At 33.4% G+C, this 5,929-nt stretch overlaps 1 pseudogene; it reads left to right on the top strand.

Annotated features, from left to right (window-relative positions):
• Positions 1–211: 211 nt before the first annotated feature.
• On the top strand, positions 212–1,860 carry LOC150030293 (serine/threonine-protein phosphatase 7 long form homolog; annotated as a pseudogene).
• Positions 1,861–5,929: the final 4,069 nt, after the last annotated feature.

Here is a 5,929-nt window from a genome sequence, read left to right as displayed (position 1 = left end):
CTAAAAGGAGCTCGAATGTTGCCTATAAATGCTCTTGCTCATATAACATTCTTCAAATGCGTGAACTATTTTGAGAAAAGAAGAGAAGAAATAAGGGATGCATTGGAGCGTCAAGATAAATACACCCGGTAATATTATTTATATATATATATATATTATTAATAATTTATTTCAAACATATTTTATAATACTAAGTGGAGTAAAAATTCAGGTATGCATACAACAAAATAAATAAATGGGCTGCCGACAAGATTAAAGGATCGAGGTTAAGTTTAATATGGTTAGGAACACAATTTTCTGAGCTCACAGATGATGCAGACGAGGAAACCGTCATAAGATATGCGCGAGCATATATACTACAAATGATGGGTGGAAGTCTGTTTTCAGATAAATCAAGTCATTTTGTTCACTTGATGTTCCTACCACTATTAGCTAACCTCCATGATGCGGGGTGGTATTCATGGGGTGGAGCATGCTTGGCATGGTTGTATAGACAACTATGTAAAGCAACAAGACTTGAGGTTCGAGAGATAGCTGGGCCTCTCATACTTTTGCAACTATGGGCTTGGGAGCGATTTCCAACAATAGCTCCACAGCTACATCATGTTAATGACGCTCAGTTAGTTGGACGAGCCTACGGTTCTCGATATGTTGTTTTAATTCAATTTAATTTTTATATCACTAATCTAGTTAATTTAAATTCTAAATTATCAATTTAAAAAATTAGGTGGAGAGACAAATTTTGTGTGACTAGGACAACCACACATGTAGTCAACCAGTATAGATACATGTTTGATCTGCTTCAACCTGAATAGGTACATTACACTAAACCTAATTGGTTATTTTATTCACATTTTTATTGTATTTGTCTTTAATATTCTCTAATATAATATTTTGTGTTTCAGGTTATTTGGGAGTCGTACAAAATTATTGTGCATACTTTGCCTAATTTTTGTACGAATGGTCAAAACATATGGCGGACGATGAGTCCTCTCATATGTTTTCACATTGGTGAGTGGCATCTTCCTGACAGGGTGATTAGACAATTCGGTTTTTAGCAGGATATCCCATCGCCTTGTAATACTGAACCCGTACTGCATGATATTGACCTAAGGATTGGAGATTGGTTCGAAAAAGTTGCATATTTGGTAGTGCGATAGCACTATCGTGCAAGGTTTATTGCAGTGGGGGTTTCTCTTGAACAGTTTGACACAGAAGTCACTCCAGAATATATTCATTGGTATAATAATATCACAAGGCACTACGTCACTTGTCCGGGAACAGCTGTGGGTCATCTGGTAAATGAATGAATATTATCTAATTTTTTTAATTTAAATTTATTTTAAATATTGTCTAATTTTTTTATAATTCACAGAGATCGAACAACAGTAGACTCCATGAGGTTGCGAATGATCTGAACCAGGTTCTTGCTATATGTAGTGACAACCAAAGCTATATGGAGGAAATTCATTATATGTACGATATACCTATTGTTCCTCCACCAACTCCTAGACGTAGAGGACCTGTTTGGGAAGAGGATGAGTTTGATGAGGTTGCACATAATGTCGAAGAGTTGCCCCCTATGACGCAAACGCAGAGTCAAACTGATTATGTTAGTCCGATGATGATGATGCCAACATTTGGTTTAGGACATTATGACTTAGAGGCTGGTCCTTCGTCTTCATACATGCATGGACATGGTCGGGATCGTGGAGAGCATAATGAATATTTATATTATGAAGCACCTGCAGAGGTACCAGAGCAACATCAAGAAGAACCCGAGCAACCTCAAGTTCGAAGTCGACAACGACAACCATCTCGAAATCGATGACGTCTGCCTTATGGGACACATTGATTTTTGTAATTATTTTTATATAAATGAGATATTTAATTTAAATTTTTTTTATTTTTATGAGTTATTATTATTTTTAATTTATTCTTTTTAGAGTTTAAATAAAATAATAAATATTTTTAGAATTTTTTTTATAAAATGGAAAATTAAAAAAAAAAAAAGAAGAAGAAAGGATTAGAAAGAAGAAAGTGGAATGTGTAATAATTAAAAAGGAAAAAAAAAGGGAAATTTGTACGGTATTCTCGCTCTCTATCAAAATCTCGCTCTCGCTCTCGCTTTCGCTCACGCTCTTGATCACGATCACGCTCTCGCTCAAACTCTCGCTCTTGAATTTGTTTAGCTCGTTAGCTCGTTAGCGGCAAAAAGAAGGAGATTCATTAGCTCGTTATTTAGTCAGACTTGCTGAGATGATAGAATCCGTTTGAAAACAACAATATTTTCCTAAAAAAAAAAGGAAGGTCGAGGGTTCAAAATTCGACCTATTTAAAACAACAATATTTTTACAAATAGTTTGAAAACAACAATATTTTCCTAAATAGTTTCTAAAAGTACAATATCCTTTTAATTTTCTCCTTTTGTTGCACCTATCTCCCTTGCTCTGGCCTTCTAATTATTTTTAGGAAAATTGTAATGGGTAGCAGAAAAGATAAAGATATTTGCAAATATAGTAATGATTTTCCAAAATTACAAATATATCAAAAAATTTAAACCTGATTCTCGATTTTTCTATTATTATGATTTTACCCTTATTGTCTATCGGCAAGTATATTCGATATATTTTATATTTTGATATATCAATCAATTGATATACTTTATATTTGGTATATCAATAAATCAATATACTTTATTTAAATAATGTAATTTATACAAACCCATATATCATGACTTTAATTGTGTTATGATCGATGTTATTTGTTTGACTATGGTAAATATTATTTTTATTTTTTTGTTTCATTTTGATATAGAGTTATTTTCATCCGACTAGTTTAAATTTGATGTTGATGGTATACGTTAAATTCATTAATTTTTTCAAATGATATACTAAATATAAGTTACGTTTGTTAGTTTGTTTTGTTTTCAATATTTTGACATGACTCTAATGGTATAAAAGTTATATTTAATTTTGTATATCAATTGTATCACATATATTTCATATTTCGTATATTAGTTGATTGATATACTTGATTTAGAGATTAAAAAACATATCATTGAATTGTTGATACACCAAATATGAAGCCTATCATTTACAATGATACTTAAATTAAGTATAACATTGACATTTCAATTGTATAGTAGTATTGATTCGAAATAAATTGCAAATAGATCATTAGTGTATATATCAATACTATATCATAATAAGCTCAAAATGGAATACTAAATATTTAGAGTAACAGTAGTTTATCAGTAGTCATTTAAATTTTATTTAAACTATAACATAGATGTATCAATAACATATCAATACTCATCAAAAATTCATTTTATGTACATTTTTAGTGTATCAATAGTGCTTCACAAATTACTCGTAAGTACAACTGGACCAAAATTACCGTTTTGCCCCTATAGTTATATCTAACTCCTTAAGTACCACTGATTCCTTTAATAAACAATAAATCATAGTCCAACTATGACAAAGTCCCTCTCAGGTCAAGAGAGGGTGTGGCCACATTGTTCAAGCTTCAAAATCAGCCTTTAAAGGAGCAATTCATCTACTTACCCCGACATTAGGGAAGAAGTGAATTCCATCTTGTGTAGATGTGTTCCTAGTTTGGGGATTTATGCTCTAAATCAACAAGAGTTATTGATTTATGCTCTAAATTCTTAGAAGAAATCATCAACCTCGTAGTAAACTAGTATTAGATGAGATGACTAAAGAAACTACAGGTAAATCAACAAGAGTTGTTGATTAAGCTGGTCCTTCAACAAGAGTTGTTGCTCCATCACATCCTTCTCATGAGATGAGAATGCCTCGACGTAGTGGGAGGATTATTCAACAGCCTGATCGCTATATGGGTCTAGAAAAAACTCATATCATCATACCTGATGATGGCTTAGAAGATCTATTAACATTTAAATAGGCAATGGAAGATGTAGATAGAGATCGATGGACCGAAGCCATGGACCTAGAAATGGAGTTAATGTACTTCAATTCTGTTTAAGAACTTATAGTTCAACCAGATGGGGTCAAACCATTGGTTGCAAATGGATCTATAAGAGAAAGTGAGACCAAACTGGTAAGGTGCAGACCTATAAAAATAGACTCATGGCAAAAGGTTATACCCAAAGAGAGGGGGTAGACTATGAAGAAACCTTCTCTCCTATTGCTATGATAAAATCTATAAGAATATTCTTATCCATTGCTGCATTTTATGACTATGAAATATAGCAAATGGATGTTAAGACAACCTTTTTGAATGACCATTTTAATGAAAGTATTTACACATCTGAACCAGAAGGGTTTAATGAATAAGGTCAAGAGCAAAAGGTTTGCAAGCTTAAAGGATCCATTTATGGGTTAAAATCAGCATCTAGATCCTGGAATATAAGATTTGACACTGTGATAAAATCTTATGGCTTTGAACAAAATGTTGACGAGCTTTGTGTTTACAAGAAGATAACCAATAAAACTGTAGCTTTTGTGGTCCTTTATGTTGATGATATCTTGCTCATTAGGAATGAGACAAGTTTTCTTGTTGATGTAAAAAGATGGCTAGCATCGCAATTCCAAATGAAAAATTTAGGAAATGCACAGTATGTTCTTGGAATCCAAATTGTTCAAAATCGCAAGAACAAAACTCTAGCGTTATCTCAAACATCTTATATTGACAAGATATTGTCAAGATATAATATGCAAAATTTCAAAAAATGTATGTTACCTTTTAGACATGAAATTTATTTGTCAAAGGAACAGTGTCCTAAAATGCCTCAAGAAGTTGAAGAGATGAAGAGAATTCCATATGCATCAGCAGTTGGGAGCCTGATATACGCTATGTTGTGTACACGTCCTGACATATACTTTGCAGTTGGAATTGTCAGCAGGTTCCAATCTAACCTTGGACATAGTTATTGGACTGCTATTAAGAATATCCTCAAGGATCTTCGGAGAACGAAGGACTATATGCTCGTGTATGGGACTAAGTTAATCCTTACTGGATACACTAATTCTAATTTTCAGACAGATGTAGATTACAGAATATCTACTTCAGGATCAGTTTTTACACTTAATGGAGGAGTTATAGTATGGAGAAGCATCAATCAGAGTTGTATTGCTGACTCCATGATGGAAGTTGAATATGTAGCTACATGTAAAGAAACTAAAGAAGCCGTATGGCTGCACAAGTTTCTGACAGATTTGGAAGTGGTTCCAAATATACATCTGCCTATCATTCTATATTGTGATAACAGTGGAGCAGTCACCAATTCAAAGGAACCAAGAAGCCACAAACACGGGAAACACACCGAGTGAAATTACCATCTCATTCGGGAGATAGTACATAGAAAAGATGTGATAGTCACGCAGATAGCCTTTGCAGATAATCTTGCTGATCCATTTATGAAGGCCCTCACGATTAAAGTGTTCGAGGGCCACTTGGTCGGACTAGGACTACGAGCTTCAAGCACAAGTAGGAGAATGTCAAAGGTATATAGATGCCCTATTTTATTGTATTTTCTTTGTGTATCTTAATATTATGTACATTATATATTTGTATATTTTTGTAGCTCACTGATGCATTATTTTATTAAATGGAAATATGGATGATATGTGTTGATGGATTGCATTGTGCACTCAAGTTTTCCCAGCGGAATTCAAGTGTAAATTCCTCTGAGTTTCCTGGTAAGTCCATAGTCGAACACAGGGACTTGTGAAAATAGTTGTGTTGGTGATTTTTATGAAGACTTGCGGTAACCAGTTAAATAAATAAATTGTTGGGTTTGTTGTTTGCGTTGATGAAAATAAATAACAAATGCGGCGGAGTTTGAAAATAGTTGGTAAACGGGAAATTCGATGAATATGCGGTGAACAGATTGAGAAAAGTTTCGGCTAACACTCCCTAGAATGCGTTCATGCTTTGTGATCAT

This window comes from Benincasa hispida, unplaced genomic scaffold (genome assembly GCF_027475165.1).
Source record: "Benincasa hispida cultivar pf3 unplaced genomic scaffold, pf3_genome.v1.1 HicScf334, whole genome shotgun sequence".
In the NCBI taxonomy this organism is placed as follows: domain Eukaryota; kingdom Viridiplantae; phylum Streptophyta; class Magnoliopsida; order Cucurbitales; family Cucurbitaceae; genus Benincasa; species Benincasa hispida.
Note: the sequence above shows the minus strand (reverse complement) of the source record. Positions and strands in the feature narration are given on the sequence as shown.